The sequence below is a fragment of the Oreochromis aureus genome, linkage group 3, assembly GCF_013358895.1.
Source record: "Oreochromis aureus strain Israel breed Guangdong linkage group 3, ZZ_aureus, whole genome shotgun sequence".
NCBI classification, from domain to species: Eukaryota; Metazoa; Chordata; class Actinopteri; order Cichliformes; family Cichlidae; genus Oreochromis; species Oreochromis aureus.
This window is the reverse complement of record NC_052944.1, coordinates 33322863-33340959: the sequence shown is the minus strand read 5'-3', so window position 1 is coordinate 33340959 and position 18097 is coordinate 33322863. Positions and strand designations below refer to the sequence as shown.

Sequence of the window (18097 nt, the reverse complement as noted above, 5' to 3'; positions counted from 1 at the left end):
AAAGCAGTTGTTCAGTTATTGTGAAGGAGAAAAAAACACACTGAAACTGTCTCAGTCTTCTTATTACCAGAAAGTACAAACTGAAAAATAAACACAAAAATAAAAAGCTCAAATTAAAACATTTTCCAACTGTTTAAAACATCCTGTGAATTCAATACCAGACTTTAAATTCACCTGCCAGCTGGAGCCTTTCTGTGTAGAGTTTACATGTTCTCTCCACATTTATCTGGTACCTGGAGTATCTTCAGACAGTCCAAAGGAAATTAGGCTGCTGTAAAGGTCCCGGGTCTTTTGTCCTGTGTTTTGTGTTTTTCTTTTGGCCTTACAAGTTCTGTTTTTGTTAAATATCCTCAGTTTGTTTCTGAGGTTGCTCCTGGTTTAGGTTTGCACTGTTGTTTCTTTCTGCTTGGTTTGCTGTTAGTTTAGTCCACTTTGAGTTTTGTCTTGATTCTGTCTCCTTTTGTAATTGTAGTTCATCCACTGAGTTTGTTTTTCCTGCCCTCTTGTGTTCTTTGGTGTATATTAGAAATATCCTGTCTCAGAGTGACGCTGGAAAACTAGTTCATGCATGTGTTACTTCTAGGCTGGACTACTGTAATTCATTACTATCAGGATGGCCTAAAAACTCTCAGAAAAGCCTTCAGTTAATCCAAAATGCTGCAGCAAGAGTACTGACAGGGACTAGAAAGAGAGCATATTTCTCCTATAATGGTCTCACTTCATCATCACTTTGTATTGTCTCTTGTCCTGTCTTTGTGTATCGTACATAGATATAGTTAGTAGTAGCACCTTTTTATCTTTTTAATTTTATTTAAATTTAGTGAGTTATTATTTATTTGCAATTTCTAGTTTCATATCTCTTGGAGACATGTTTTTTATATTCATATAAATGCACCATGGGGGCTTGGGGTGAAACGGCATTGCGATATGTCAGTATACTGTGTATATTGTTGTATTGACAATAAAGACCTTGAATGTTGAATCTTTTCAGGCCCCTCTTCTGTGGAACCAGCTTCCAGTTTGGATTCGGAGACAGACACTATCTCTACTTTTAAGATTAGACTTAAAACTTTCCTTTTGCTAAAGCATATAGTTAGGGCTGGACCAGGTGACCCTGAATCCTCCCTTAGTTATGCTGCAATAGGTGCATGTTTCTGGGGATTCCCATGATGCAGTGAGTATTTCTTCTTCAGTCACCTTTCTCACTCACTATGTGTTTATACACCTTTCTGCATTGAATCATTACTTATTAGTAAGTAAGTTGTAAAATTTATTTATATAGCACTTTAAGAGTATTACAAAGTGCTTCACATGAGACTATAAAAGCATATGAAATAAAACAACATATTACACATAAACATTACCCAAATGCCTGTCTAAACAGATGTGTTTTAAGTTGTTTCTTAACCTCCTAGGACCTGGCATCCACATATGTGGACATCACATTTTCGGTTGTCTAGACCAAAATACAAAATTTTGCTCTACAAAGGCCTGATATCCACTTACGAGGACATTATACTACTACTGTTCTATCAAAATTAAAACAAATGTCCTCATATGTGGATCTCATTTTTCTCAGAAACAAAAATCAGGCAAAAAAAAAAAAATTGCTAATTCTTTGTCCCAATCAGCCCAAATAGCAAAGAAAAATTAAAAAAAGCATGCCATGAAAGAGTTCGGGTCTTAGGAGGTTAAAAGAAGCCACAGAGGTGATGCTGGGTAGCGAGGGAGCTAAACTGTTCCACAATATTGGAGCTAGAGTTTGAAAAGCGCAATCCCCTTTGTTTTCAAACAGGTCTGTGGAATAGTAAGAAGACCACTATCAGTGGATCTGGCATATGGCTGGTGCTCCCTCAGCCTGGTTGTACTGGAGGGTTCTTCCTTTTAAAAGGGAGTTTTTCCTTCCCACTGTTGCCAAAGCACATGCTCATCAGAGGTCATATGACTGTTGTTTTTTTTTTCTCTGTATTTTCTCTCTTCCACATCGAAAGGATCCAGTGAAAGTAGTTCTGGCATGTGACAAGGATTCCACCTGGGCGTCTCCCAGGTGAGGTGTACTGGCTGTGTCCAACCAGCGGAGGCCCTGGATCAGACCCAGGACCTGATGGAGTTCCCCTGGATAAGCTGGAGGAGGTGGCTGTGGAGAGGGAGGTCTGGAGTTCTCTGCTTAGGCTGCTTCTCCCACAACCTGGCCACAGATAAATGAAATAAGTAGACTAAATATAGCTTTTTATTCTAAAGAATGTGGTTGTTTCCTTGCAGGACACCAGGAGAGATGAGCATATCCAGCCCACATCTGCAGCAACTGTACTTAAGGGAAGTTGGGACAATGTTAAAGACTTTCTCCACGCAATTGCACTTGGATTAGCTAAATTCATGACAGGCATTCAAGCAGTAATGTCTGGACTGACAACCAAACATACCAAGCTTCTGTGGTTGAGCCAGAGACTGCACTTGTGGATGAACAATACAAACATATTATATTTATTATATCAGTAATGTAACTTGCAACAAAAAGTTATGGGAAGCTTAAACTTAGTTTCAGAATAATTAAATCTGAGACTGGTACAGTTAGCAAAGTGTGATCCACTGAACAAAGTGAGGAAGCTGATCCACTTTGACATGTCTGTTGTGAAAAGACTTTATTGGATTCCTACATCCAGGTAGGTCTGGATAGCTGCTTGTCCCTTAAAAAATAATTCTTCATTTAAAACCTGCATTTTGTATACACTCAGATCTTGGTCTATTATTAAAAGTGTGATATTTAACAACAACAAATATATATTAATATTAATATTATATTTTATAATATTTTTTAAGTCTACGTAAATATCACATCATCATCAACCCGTCCCTTCATCTGGTTTTGTTGACTGTGGAGAACAGTGCACATGGAGACTCTCCTGTTTCCTGACTTCTGTCTCTGAAAACAGAGAAGAAGATTTCATGATTTGGAGGATATAGCATCAACTGAAATCATTTCCATTAATGGTGAAAAAGAACAGTAAAAGCAGTGAGTTTGTTTCTTAGACATGAGAGGACAGTCTCTCTCACCTCTTGGCTGCACTGCCTCTGTTAAATCTAACAGCAGTGTACTCAGTAACTTCCTGTTCCTGCATTTGTCTGTGAGGCTGAGCTGCTCTGATGTTGGAGTAGAGAGGATCTGCCTGGTTATTGGAGAAGTGGATGCTGGTGTACTGAAGATCATCCTGCTCCTCTGGCTGTCTCTGGTCAGGTAAACACTGTATAGGAAAAGAGATCTCAGCTACAAATGTGATCAAATGTATTTGAGTTAAAGAACAACAGCAAAGAAGGATTTGGGAGTCCACCAGGAAGTTTAAAACCACAATGTTGGTTATTTGTACAACACTGATGTGACTGTTTTCACCTGTTCTCTGTTGTTGGCTCTGTCTTCAGATTTAACAGGTTCCTTGGACATCCTCTTTTTCTGGTTGGGACAATTAATGTTGAACAAAATAATGACATTCATAAACTCATCAAACTTTATCTTGTAAACAATAATGTAACAGATCTGCTCACTGAATCCACAGGAAGACAGAGAAGAATATGACAGGCAGGAGAACAGCAGCAGTTACTCCAGCAGCTTCTAATGTTCCTGCTCCTGTGGAAACAAAGATCAAAATAAAACACTGACAGTTAAGTTAGCATTACAACAACTGAGCACAGAGTCGATTCAGGCACGACATCAAGTCAAGTTAAGCCACAACATTGTAGAATAAATGTTACTGTGCCTGGAATTTTAGATAATTGTACTCTTTGTAAAACTGTACAGGAGCTTGTTCATGCACGAATAGTCAGCAAAATAAGCTACTGTAAGACTTGAGTTCACTGAAACTCATGTAATGCTTTCCTTATTTTATGGCCTCAATTATCTGATTGTAACATAAAGTAGAGTTACTGCAGGTTAGAACAGTTAAAGCAGTGCTCTGATCACTGATGTACTGGCATATAGTTAGAGTTAGACAACTTAGATTAGTCCTTCAGCACAATGAGTTAACTGGTGCCATCCCAGCATTGAAAATTTGAGCAGTTAATGAACAAGTTTTAGGAAGACATATCCTCCTCCAGACTCCTGCTACACCACTGCTGATGTCAGAAGTTCATGTGAGAAAAACAGAAACATTACAATTAAATTTGAAGTTAAACCAGCATCACTTCCTGAGTACAGAAAGTAACACTAAGAATGTAGAGTCATATATCATATGTCAACGACTGCTACAAAAAGTACAGAACAGTACTGCTGCAGTTTCAGCAGCTTTCAGTTGTAACTTTGTCTACATGTTTAACTTCTACTATTAACCTCTGAGCTCATGCAGTGAGGAGGATACTTTGTGAAGAAAGGCCATCAGTCAAGTGTAAGTTAAAGTCAAACACTGCCAGAAGAACCCAACAATGCAGCCAAAGCTCTTCCTCAGAGCAACAGATGTTCTGTATACAGAAAAGCAACACATCAGATTTATATCACCAACAATGAAGAGGACAAAATTCTAGGATGTAAAAATGTGGAGAGTGTGATCTTTGAAGTGACCGAGCAGCTTCCAGCTGTTGGATGAGCTATCCTCCTCACTGCCATCATCATTAAATCCACATGAGCTGAATGTCATTGATTACCTGCTACAACAGTCAGCTGTAAGGTGGAGTTATGAGTCCCTCTATTGTTGTGGGCCACACAGTAATAACTCCCACTGTGCTCAGGTCTGATGTTGCTGATGGTGAAGTTGTGTCCTGATGTTCTAGAGGAGTCTTCATCCTCCTTGTACCAGGTGTAATTAGCTGCTGGGTTAGCATCACTGCTACAGGTCAGAGTCACTGAACTGCCCTCCACTATCTCAGCAGAGGGACTCACTGACACAGAGGAAGCTCTGGAGCATCTGGAGGAGGAAACATGAACATATTTACAAACTGTGGTTGGATTTTTAGAGCAAAAAATATTTTAAATGTACAAGACTTTGTCAGTGGAAAATTGTACTTAGTAGTCAGTATAAACTTTGAATGATATAAGCCTGCGATGATAGAATACTGCATGGTGACTTTTGATGACTCGGACTGTTGTTTGTTACAAGACTTGTTCTGTGTTCTGTTATCATGCAGGGAAGGAGCAGTTCCTTCCAGCGATAAATAAGAGCTGAACAAGTAGTTTCACTCCCTACCGGGAAGAGGAGCCGTTCCCCGCTCACACACCCACACACACACACACATACATACACATCATCCACATTCCACTGTCATGAACAAACGCACTTACTGTTGTATGACCCTTGTATATAAATAAAGACCAGAGCAGAAACAGAGTGCGAGTCCTTGAGCCTCACTCTCGGGTGTGAGCGCTCTGTGACTGCCCTTGCAAGTAAAAACTGCAGCGTGTGTGTTTCTACTCTCTGATTCTCAGCTGAAGAAGTGTCTTTAGAATACATCTCTTGACAGACTTCAAACACACAGCGAGAAATGAAGCCTCATTTCCTGCTGAGGCTCCACTTATCACCAAATCAGACGCTGCTAAGTTTTTTTTCACACTTTTCATTTCTCAAACTGCAGGTGATGATAAAAAAAATATGTGAACTGGAGCTGGAAGAATAGTCCTCTCATATGTTTGACTTTCCCTTTCCAAATTTTGGAAATTCATCAAACAAGAATATGTCTGGAACGTGTTGGAAAAACTGGAATAATGTCTCTGATTGACCAATCATGATGAGAGCTGAGTCTTTATTGTTATCTTTATGGAAAATAAATAATAAGTGATTAATATACTGCATAGGTTAAGCTAAATGATGAGTGTATTTGATACATTATGTTCTTTATATTTCATGTTTAAAAAGCACAAATTATTATTCCTGACTGATGATGTTGGTAAGCTGAGTGAAATCGATATAAAGAGTAAAGGTTATATTCAATTTAATTCTATATAAATTCAATTCAATTTTATTTATACAGCAACCAAATTCCAACAACAGCTGCCTCAAGGTGCTTTATATTGTAAGGTAGACCCTGCAACCAGGTCTTCCCATTAACACCTGACCTGTCCAGAGGTTCAGTCAATGAGCTCGTCAATAGCTTCAATGCTAAAATGTTAAATGTAATGGACACTATTGCTCCCATTAAGGTGAAGGTTATCTCTGGAAGGAAGAAGTCTCCATGGAGAAACTCCACACTGGTGAAAAATGAAAAAGAGAGTGTAGGAAAGCTGAGCGCAGATGGAGAAAAACAAACCTCCAGGTTCATTATGACATCTATAAAGAGAAACTTCACAATTATAATTTACAACTGAGGAGTGCAAGGAGGTCGTACTTCTCTGACATCATCATCAAAAACAGTCATAATGCTCGGGTCTTATTTTCTACAGTTGACAGGCTAACAAACCCTCCTGTGTCAGTGGCAGCTGAACTTCATTCGACCATGGCCTGCAATGACTTTGCCAAATTCTTCACAGAAAAAATCCAAAAGATTAGACAAGCAATTAATACATCAACAGCAGATCCAGGATATGTACTGTGTCCCCTGAAAAACTGTTTAACCACCATCAAACAGTTTCACCCTATTAACAACAAAAACCTGGAGGACATCTTAGGTCAACTGAACTCCTCCTCTTGCTGTTTAGATGTCCTGCCAACAAGTTTTTTCAAAAAGGTCTCAAAGACTTTGGAGTCAGACCTGTTACAGATCGTCAACTTTTCTTTAATGTCAGGTGTGTTTCCAGAACCACTAAAAACTGCTGTAATAAAACCTATACTGAAAAAGGACAATCTTGACACGACACAAATGAACAACTACAGGCCGATCTCAAATCTCCCATTTTTAAGTAAGATCATTGAAAAAGCAGTTTCTCAACAGCTCTGTCACGGTCTGTGGAGACAGGCCGTGCGGTGGTGTGTGTGGTGGACCCAGGTGCGAACACAGGTGAGGAGACGGGAGTGAATTTAAACTGAAAGCGAGCCTTTATTATGGCTGATGACATAGAGGTTAAACAAGGCAGAATCACAGTGACTAAACTAAACTATAACTAAACCGGGAAACTGATACTGTGATAAACTATGAAGACCCAGAAAACTAAGAATGCAAAGACTGGCCGTGAAAACATGGGGGTTGGGAACACAAGAGAACACAGAGACTAAATACACATAAGGGATGATCAAGGGAAGTGGGCACACATGGGAGCACAGCTGACACACATGAACCTAAAGACAGGACAGGAGAAGTGAAACTAAATACACTGACATTGGACACAGACTTTCAAAGTAAAACAGGAAACATGGAGATTAGACATGACATGAACTAAACATAACCACACAGACATGACGCATGAACCAGGGAGACTGAGTACAGGAGGAGATGACATAAACAACTAAGAAACAAAGGACTAAACAGCAACCTAGAAATTAGCTAGATGAACTAAACTAGGGCACAAATGAATACCAAAGATATATAAAAAACTCAAACACTGGGTCACACGACCCAGGACCATGACAAGCTCAATTACTTCTTAAAACAGAATAATTGCTATGATGCCACAGCACTGAAACCGCTCTGACCAAAGTGTTCAATGACATATGCCTGAATACAGACAGTGGAAGAATGTCAGTCTTAGTTTTACTGGATCTCAGTGCAGCATTTGATACAGTTGACCACAACATATTACTCAAACGACTGGAGAACTGGGCAGGTCTTTCAGGAACTGTACTAAACTGGTTCAAAACATACTTAGAAAACAGGAAATACTTTGCATCAATAGGTAACTTCACATCTGAGCAGACAAGTATCACATGTGGGGTTCCCCAAGGTTCCATCTTGGAAACTTCTGTTTAACATTTACATGCTCCCACTGGCACAGATTTTAAAGAACAACAAGTTAACATGCAGGATAATATGTTCAGGCTCCACATGTTAGTAAGGTCTGTTGAATAAACTCACACACTGGTGGAGAGGGAAACTCCTCGTGTCCTTTTAGAGCACAGGAAATGTTGTCTTCAGGAAATAACAAATACCGAAGAGTAGAAGATGTTTCTCTCAGAGTGACCTGCCCATTCTTCATCCACACATAGGAAGGATGATCAGGAAAAAAAGAAGGTACCCTGCTTGTGTCACTGAAGAATGCGAGTTTGATTGATGACCCCAGCCTTGACCTTTCGACCTTACCGGAAGTACTCCGGAAGTGTCTAATTGAATCCAGATGTGTGTAATATGATCCATAAGCGCGATGAATTGCATCCGGTGAGGGGAGGGGGGTACTCCGGAAGTGTCTAATCGATTCCATGGCTGTATCCCAATTCAGGGTCTGCAGCCTTAAAGTACGCAGCCTCAACGGTCCTCAAGGGCCGCGTACTCAAAGACCGCTAAGGCCGGAAGTGCGAGGCTTGTGAAATGGGACGGTCTAGCCTCCGTCGTGCTGCCCAGGTTGCCTAGCAACCATGATAGCTGGAAACGTGTGGTTGACAGAAATGAAGGAGAACATATTTTGTTCATTTGTTTGTTTGTTTCTACACGAGCTTTGTGTGATTTAATAAGTATCTGAGGCTGAGACCACAGGACTGTAAACTGTGATTGTTGGCCTTCATATCTGTACTGAACAGTCATATAAGATTAGCTAGTAAATAACAAGTAGTTAATGTTGTTCATGAGACTAAAGTCAGTGTAAATATGAGATGGCCAATATTATAGTTATTATATTAATCATTATAAGTTATTACAGCAGTGAGTTTGAACTCTCAAATCAAATCACTTCTATTGTCACATCACATGTGCAGGTACACTGGTACAGCACATGTGAGGGAAATTCATGTGTGTGAACTCTGTGTCTAATACTGAGCTTCAGTAAAGATTCAAGTTGCAGTTATTTATATTTCCTATCACCTTAAATCTTCACTCACAGACAAGTATCTCTGACAGTGTGTATACAGATGTATTATATATAAGAGACAAATGTTGTTTCTTCAGTATGTTGGCATTACTAAATTTGGCTCAATGCTTATATATAAGTGTAAAAAGCAAATGTACGAGCTGTGATAACTGTTTCTGATAGAATGAAGATCAGACTGATATATGAAATATTCCTTTATTGGGTGAGAAAATCAGACCATGTCATAACTGCTTTAAGTCATACAGAATAGATATCAGAGCCTTAAACAGGCTGACTTCTGCTAAATGGGTCAAACTGGGCAGAAAGTATACAAACACATAACATCCTTATAGAATATGATGTAACACTATAGATCAACTTACCTCAGAATATATAAAGCATATAAACAGTTACAGCAATATGATGCAACAAACACAGCAGTGCTACTAATCCAAAATACTCAAAGCTTCATAGAACTGAAACAAACATGTATTTTTAGCTCCATTCTGCTGCTGATACATACTTTAGGTTTCTGAATATTAAACTTGTTGCTGCCTTTCATAGTGTGTAACTTGAAGGCCCTGAGTACTTTCTCCCACACTGAAAACACTGGAATGATAACATTATTTGAACATTACCTAATAAGACTGATTCAGGACAGACAATTAGTTATGTTAAACTTTTCTAGCAGTCCTTCACAAACAGGGAACAGTCTGTCTATTCTCTCCATCTGTCAGCTGCTGCTGGCTCTTCCTCCTCCTCTTCCTCACACACTGCTGAGTTTGTCCTGGTGGATCATCAGGGTGCAAAGCCTCACAGATGATGTGCAGCAGTGGGTCCCTCAGTCTGTCCTCACTCTGGACACTTGCAGTTGTCACACATGGAAATCAAATGTGTGATAAGCTGCAGGATTCAAACACAAGTGTAACTTATAAATACATGTTCATACTTTTATTCCACAATCAGAGAGAAAGAAACAGAGAGAGAGTGCAGGACAGACAGACAGGTGGCAGTCTCAGGTGTACACACTGCTACAAAACAGCACAAGAGAAGGAGGATTTAGTGTTTGTGTTATTACGAGTGCTAAACAAGAAGAGTTCCAGATGGTCCAGTGGACACATGTGTGACTCCTGTGATTAAAGCATCTTTCTTTCAGCTTAACGAGTGAACCGTCAGCTCGTTCAAACACACGTTAAAGTCCGTTTGGCTCGACACCACCGAACAGAGGCAGCAATATAACATAGCTAACATTAACAGTGCAGTGAATCCTGCTTGTGCCGTCATATTCAGGACTGCAAACCGAGCAGCATCACTGACTTTCAGCTTGTTGTGTTTGTGGATATATGACTGACTTTAATTATCCATAAAATCATCACATTCTCTGTAAGATTAAGGTCAACTATATATATATATTAAAGTAAAGGCTTTAAAACCAAGTAAACGCTGAAAGTACAAACATCACTAATGTCACATAACTTTGCTGACATGTGGCCAACAGTAATGTTTTAATGTTCTTTATTATTAAACATTTGCACATAAATAAGTGACATATTATTCAGTACTTACGTTTAACAGTTTACTCTTCGGCCGCTCCGCTCGACTGCCGCGCTGTGAATTGTGGGATATGTTGGGCCACGAAGTCTACACTGCCACAGCCTTAAAATTCAGGGAAATGAAGGACGCATTTGAGGGCCGCATTTCGAGCAGCCTTTGAATTGGGACAGCCTTCGGCGCGTCACGGTGACGTAATCGGCCTAAAATGCGGCCTTTAAGGCTGCAGACCCTGAAGTGGGATACAGCCCATATGTGTGACTAATCGCATCCAGTGGGAAAAAAAGGAGGGGTGGTTCCTGGGGGGATAATTCTGATCAGAGAGGGAGGGGTATGGTTCCTGGGGAGGGAGGAAAAGTTCAGGGGGGTAACGCAGCAGATTTCTGATGAGTCAGCGGAGATCGGAGCGCATGCTGTATAGAGAGACAGAATGATCGCGGCAGTTAGTTTTTCACAGACAAACTCGTAGTTTGAATGTTTCAATATTATGACAATGATCTTGATAACCATTTTTTCTCGGTAAAGAGCTATTTCTTTTTTCCAATAGCGGTTTTTATTTTGCTTTCTTATATTTTCCTTATTACAGGCACAATTTTAAAAAAAAAAAAAAACCTTTAAGATTATCCGACTAGTAACGGAATGCATTTATATAGTGCTGGGTGGAGGCAAGCTACACCAGCGCTTGTAATGAAAAGAAGAACTTTCTATCTGCTTGTAACCTACAGGCCGTCCACCTGTGTAAAAATAACCCTTAGTGAAAAAAGTGCCGCGCAGATATTCAGAAATCGGCCCCAAATAATTTTATTAAAACACACCGATGAGGTATTGTGTGGGAAAGACTTTTCTTTTTTTTAGAGTCCCTTTTCCAACAGGTTTTCTCATTAACTGAAAACTCTCGACAGACAGAAACCCTGAAAGAAAACGGCCTTGTTTTACGCACACCAAGGAGTCAACAACCCCTCTAATCAATATTAGTATTTCTTAATGCTTGTAATCTACACTGTTCCAAAAAATAGTAATGTCAAATTATCTTATTGTATATTTTACAGTTTTGTACTGTCTTTCTAGAATATTATTAAATTTACATAAGTAGACTGTGATCTTACATGTCAAAGGTAAAATAACATAACATCACTGTAAATATAGTAAAACACAATTTACATGTTTTTTAAATATAGTTTTTTGTACATATGCATATTTAGATTGTAAAAATACATACAGAAATGTATCATAATTTCACAAATATTTCTCTGTTATGTGAGAGAATGATCTGTTAAATTCAAATGTAATACTATGGAAAAATATATAAAATGAACGAAAATTAATGAGAATAATCAATAATTAAAGGAGTATTTGAATTATAATTTTGCTGAAAATTTCATGTCACCTAGGTCTGATTCAATAATTCAGAGGTAACAAGTGAAAATATAATTAATAGGAATAAAAACTTTAAAAAAAAACATATAAAACATTGCACGGCCACGCTGTGCTAATTATATATTTTAAAAAATAAATGTAGAGGTAGGAATTGCAATTAATATAAATCTCAAAGTATTCACAACATTCCTGAACAGAAATAGGCCTCTGCACCTGGGGTGAGGGTGTGGCCATGAAAACAATGTGATATGCCATTGGATGTTGGGACACATAATAACATGATGCTAAGCATCGGCCAATGAATGTGAACTACAACAACAAGCGTAGGAAAGAATCGTGCATTTTACAGTTTTGCTCTGTTCTTCTAGAATATCATTAAAGTTACGTACATAGACTTTGACTTCACATTTCAAATGTCAATTAACGTTAAATCACTGTAATGTAATAAAACATAATTTTCATGATTATTAAATGTATCTGTTTGTACATATGCATATTTAGATTGTTAAAATACATTCACAAATGTATCATGATTTCACACATATCTGTCCGTTATTTGAAAGATTGAACTGTTGAATTCAAATGTAATGCTATGGAAAAGTATAGAACACGATTCCTATAAGCTTGTGTTACATCACATAAGTATTATTATCATTGCTAGCTAGGGCGATCGTGGCTCATGAGTTGGCAGTTCGCCTTGTGGTCAGAAGGTTGCCGGTTCGAGCCCCGGCTTGGACACTCTCAGTCGTTATGTCCTTGGTCAAGACTCTTCACCTACCACCTACTGGTGATGGCCAGAGGGGCTGATGGTGTGATATGGCGGCCTCGCCTCTGTCAGTCTGTCCCAGGGTATGCAATCCATTATTATTTAAACCAACTGTTAACTGTATATTTCTGTACATTTACATATTATGATTCATATTGCCACATTCATTGACCTTGTTTATAGGTAATTTCATTGTTTAATCACGTTAAAATGTTCCTAATTTAATGTCTAAAAGCACTTGGAAAATATTTTTATTAAAACACCTCGATGAGGTATTTTGGTTTTGTGCAGCCACTCTTTCTCAGGTCGAACTAAAGAGTTTTTCTTCATTTTTTTGAGCTACTTTTACAACAGGTTTTCTCAATAGACAGAAAAACAGAAACCCTGAAAAAACAGCCTTGTTTTACGCACACCAAGAAGGAGTCAGACGACCGTCGGTTCATCCCGGTCAATTACCTCCGAGAGCTCAGGATGCTTCCTCCGTAGAATACCATAAGCGTATAAGAAAAAACCACAGAAAAATGATTATTTTTTAAGAGCGAGGGAGAGAGAGAGAGAGAGAGAGAGAGAGAGAGAGAGAGCGAATCGATCAAACTTTTCTACAAAAGGTTATACCACTTCGGGTCGGGAGGGGCGATATAGCACGGACCGGCTGGATGGTTGCAGGATGGAAGCATAACCGGAAGCGTGGCAGGACTTTCTCTTTGACCTTCATCCAGCTTCCAGCTCCATGATCAGCCGTTAAATCTTTCCGCAGTATTGCTGTAATGTAACAACAAAGTTAGTTTTTTAAGATCAGACAGGTCCCAAAACATTCCTTACACGCAGTCACTGAATTATCATCTGTGGCACAAATAAGCTTCAGGGACTGACTTGTTTTTAGAACCGACCTTTGACACTTGGATGTTGGCTTAAGTTTTACCCAAAGAGAAATTTGACCCTAATAATAAAAACACGATACTGTGGTAACCACTTACCTCAACTTTGATGGGTTTTTTTCACAGCTATTTATTTTGAATAAAAGTAAACATGTTACAAGGACAGTTTCAACACAATGCACATTGCAGAGTACATGAATGGGAAGTAGGAATTCCTCCTCTCTATACGTACACTCCTCCCTAACAAATGCCAAGTCATCATCTCCATATTGTGTGTCCCACTTTTCGAGTTTCATTGAAGTGTATCCAAGTGCACAAGATGTAAAACAATGTAATAGTTTTTAAGCCATTCACCGAGTCCCCGTCAAGATGCCATTCATTTAAGAGACTAATAATTTTGGAACTTAAATTGTGCTAAGTTCAATGCAGTAACATTAAAAATAAAACTTATTAGAACTCATTTTTGTCGGACACAAGAACAACTCGAGCATCTTTTTTCGGGAGCCGAACTAGGGCTTACAAGTCTTGCCGTGCCCCTGGGGACCGTGCGGAGGTTGTGCTGCAGATCCCGGCGTTTAGGGTCCAGACACAAGCGCAGACTTTGCTATCCACACAGAGCGTTTCTGGTGTGGCTTATGCAGAAGAGACAATACAGCTCCCGGTAAGCATGTCTGTTGTAGCCTGCCCTTTGTAAATGTCTCTTTGATTATTCAAACAGTGTTTAAAATGTGACTCGTTTGTTATCCAAAAACATTTTCTCTATGTTACTGATTTAAATAATATATATATGTATATATTTCAAGTTTTTTAGCTCAGACTCTTGAGCATATTCATATAGCAAATCCACATAACCAGTGTGCACCCTAATGTACATCTTTGAACTGTATGTTAATCAGTACATGAAGCGTACCTCTGAAAAGAGTCCATTTGTGAATTTACAGATTTGTTTTTAACTGCAGTTTTCACAAACTGTGGATGATGAAATCCTCTGTATTGTAGAAAATGTCTGAGTTCCCTAGCTACTGCTTTACTATGTGAATAAACAATTTGAACTAGAAAGGATTTAAAGATACATTGAAGCAAAGGCGAAAGATTTGTAATGAAATTTATGTGACTGTTCTTCTGAAATCCAGCAGAGAGTGAAAATCCAAGAGCTGCTGCAATCCTCTGCATTAATGATCTTTCTGTTTCTCTCCTTCTGTGTGTGTGTGTGTGTGTGTGTGTGTGTGTGTGTGTGTGTGTGTGTGTGTGTGTTTGTGTGTGTGTGTGTGTTTGTGTGTGTTTGTGTGTGTGTGTGTGCTCACAGAGGGGAGGTCACGGCAGGAGTTCCCTGTGATGACACGTATGAACCATAAAGTCAGTTTGGACTGAGGAGCAGTTGGTAAACTACATTCAGTGTAGACAAAATTACTTTTTTATCCAAAGCATGCACAAGAAATCAAATCTCTGTATCACAATGATTTCATTAAAGCCTTATTATTTTATGGGGCAATATCACAAATGACCGTAGATCATTAATAGGGAACAAAAAAGGAGGATCACATCAGCAATGGGAGACAGAAGTCTTGACACGTGCTTATAACTTAAAACACAAAAAATCTAGTTACAGGTGGTAAGATTTATGGTATAAACCAGACTTTCACAGTCTGCATCTTTACAGGGTTTTTCTGCTTTTGTTCACTCCTAGTGTGAATAAAAAACAACAAACACAGAGCCCACTAACTATTAGCTGCTTTTCCCCCTAAACAGTCAGTTGACTAAGAGAAATGCAACCCATTATTGTGCACGCTGACGGAGATGTGCTCCATAGTCAAACTTATATTTCCTTACATCCTATGTTCTGTTTAATTCCGGCTTCCCTTTATGGTTTGATGGAAAATTGGTTAAACCATTGCTCAACTTATGTCTGAATGACAGCAGATAATTCTGGTGAAAAGGAAACTGACCCCATAAGCACTTTGCAGCTGAGTCGAGGGCTCGTGGAAATAATGTCAGGAGGTGTCCAGCGTGAGTACGTGTGCGGCCTGACATTCCATTTGGGACATCTGACAGACTCATTAGTGCAACTCAGGGTGTGAGCAGCAACTCCTGTATAGTAGACATAAGAAAAGTAATGTGTAGTGCTTCTTTTTTTTTTTTACAACCGAGATTCCAGGGCTCATGCTTATATGGTTTTCTTTTATTCAAAAACAGGTTAGTTTAGCGATCGTGTAACTGTGTCCTTGACCTTTTTACCGGTTTGTGGAGTTGATTCCCTGGTCCAGATATTTGGGATGGTTCAAATGCCGAGTCTCTATATGGAAACAACAGGATATTTTCCACGTTATTTCTTAAATGTGCATAAATGGGATCGGATGATGTTCGATAAAAGTAATAAATGTAAATGTAAATCTCTTCTTTTTTAACTTTGCAGACTCATTTACCCACTCCAGTGAAAGCGATATAAAAACGATCATGACTTTAAAGAGATTATGAACAAAATTGGGAATTAAAAATAATATAATAAAGACAACGCACTAGTTCTTATGAATTCTTTATTAGGTTTTTTTGATGTAGGATTAAATTGACAGCTTGTAAAGGTGAAGCGACAAGGTCCATCCTACCTGTGTCAGAAAAGAGCCAAAGTTAGAGCTGCTTACATTTAATCATTTGTTGGTAACCTAAACATATGGGAAAAGAGAATTTGTAAAAGTACTCACCTGTCCTGGTTGCTTCCTGTAGGATTTGGAGCAAAAGAGTGGAAGCGGTTCAATCACCTGCTTAAGCGCTCCTGGAGCAGACCAGTGTGCCAGGTCAGGGGAGTATGGTTAAGAAGGGTTAGATAGTAATGGTTGAAGCATATGTTATTGATTTGTTTATAGTACGTTTTGGAAATATGTATATGTTTGTTATGTGCTCTAATGTAATTGTATGTTTGTTGGGTTATGTTTTCATTTTGATTAGTTAACACCCATACTCGGGCTAGTCCGGATGCTCACCTGAATAGGTAGAGTATAAAAGGAAGCCATTTTGTTTTTAGTGGGTTGGTGTTTGTGCTGTTAGTACCTGCTTTCTTTACTAAAGTGCCAGTCCATGGATTTATTTTATGCCAGTCTCGCGTCATATTATTGGAAGGAACCTATGACCGCCGGCCAAAACACACACGGGCCAGGGTTGTGATCTCAGTGAAGAGACAGATACGCAGAGACAACATCAGTATTAGAGGGCGTCGCTTGAAGAAATGAGGCTGGGTATATTACTTCAGAAATTAAAATTACAATGCAAGAACATATCTTTAAAAATTGTGTTTTGGGGATGTGAAATAAATAAAAAGCTCGCAGCCTCAAAACAGAAGCTGTATCCAAACAACCTTTAATAAATCCCAAACTTTACTTGAATACATATGTAACAAGCGTTAAGAATTACAACGTCTTCAGCATCTACAGTGAGGCCACAAGAAAAAAAAAGTAGAAAAACTGATTTCATTACACTAGTTGAGCAATGAAAAATCATGTGGCCACTCAACTAATCTTAAAGGCTCATGAAAAAAACAAGTTTATGACAAAGTTAAATGTATTGACTAAAAACCAAAATAAAAAAGGAAACACAAATTGTTCTCGTTTTTTCCAAAAATTGTTACATTTATCGACCGACAGTGAAAATATTTGTCAAAAGCCCCATACTCACCGCCTTTGACTTAATAATAATGATAATGAGTGAAAACTAAGAATTTGTAAAATAAGAGTTCAACACTTGTCTGTACAAAACAGAAGGCAGGCAAACAAACTACTACAATCATTCTGTCTCTACACAGCCGTATGTGCTTTGACCGGAGATTCTCGTGCATCACTGATCTCCTCAGAATCTGTTTTACTCTCAACTTCCTGCAACAACGCGTCAGGTTTGCCTTGCTTTGACCCCACAACAGAGGCTATAATGTTTTCTAGGTGAGGATTTCCCTTTGCCTCCTGCTCAACTCTTTCCAACACCTCCCCATACCCATCTTTCTTCAGATTATCCACAAAGTTTTCAAATATAGTGAGCAGAGGAAAGGCGTACTCAATCACATTCTCGCTAAGATTTGGAAACCCATAGAAAAACCCTCCACTGTGCAAACCAAACACTCGTCCGTTGGCCTCGAAAACCAGGGAGCTGGAAGAGCCGTGGTACATGAGAGTGTTGTAGGTGACGTAGATATTTTCATACGGGTCGTTTTTGATCTGCTGATTGATTTCACAAAGACTGCAAAATTCATCGCAGTCTTCTAAATTTTCATTATTCTCTTGCCTCTCTTTCTCGATGACGCATGTAGGACTCATTTTTTTCACTCCTCCTCCTGGGTGTCCGACGACACAGGCCGTCTGAAGGTACAGGTCCAAATCTCTTAAGGAGCCCTGGCGGCACTTTCTCTGTTTCCAGCTTAAGTATGACATAATCTAACTTATCAGTGCCGATGAACACCTTAGCGCTAAGATTGTTCCTGTCTGATTCTTGGTCTTCAAAGTTAAAGACCACAGTAACGTTTACAAATTCACGCCAGTTAGGTGTGTTTGATTTAACCCAGTAGTCGAATAAGTGGGCGTCGGTCAAGACAAAGTTGTCAAATAACACAAAGCCTGTGCCTTGCTTTATGAAGGAACCAGTTATGACACAAACTGACTCGCTCAGTTCGAGCAGCAACATAACACTGCGAAT

At 39.0% G+C, this 18097-nt stretch overlaps 1 long non-coding RNA gene across 1 annotated transcript; it reads right to left on the bottom strand.

Moving 5' to 3' along the window:
* Positions 1-3540: 3540 nt before the first annotated feature.
* LOC120439235 lies at positions 3541-4872 on the bottom strand. The gene is made up of 2 exons (XR_005612483.1): positions 4633-4872; positions 3541-3622 (listed from the first exon to the last, which is right to left on the bottom strand). It is a non-coding gene; the product is annotated as an uncharacterized LOC120439235 (long non-coding RNA).
* Between the last annotated feature and the right edge of the window lie 13225 nt (positions 4873-18097).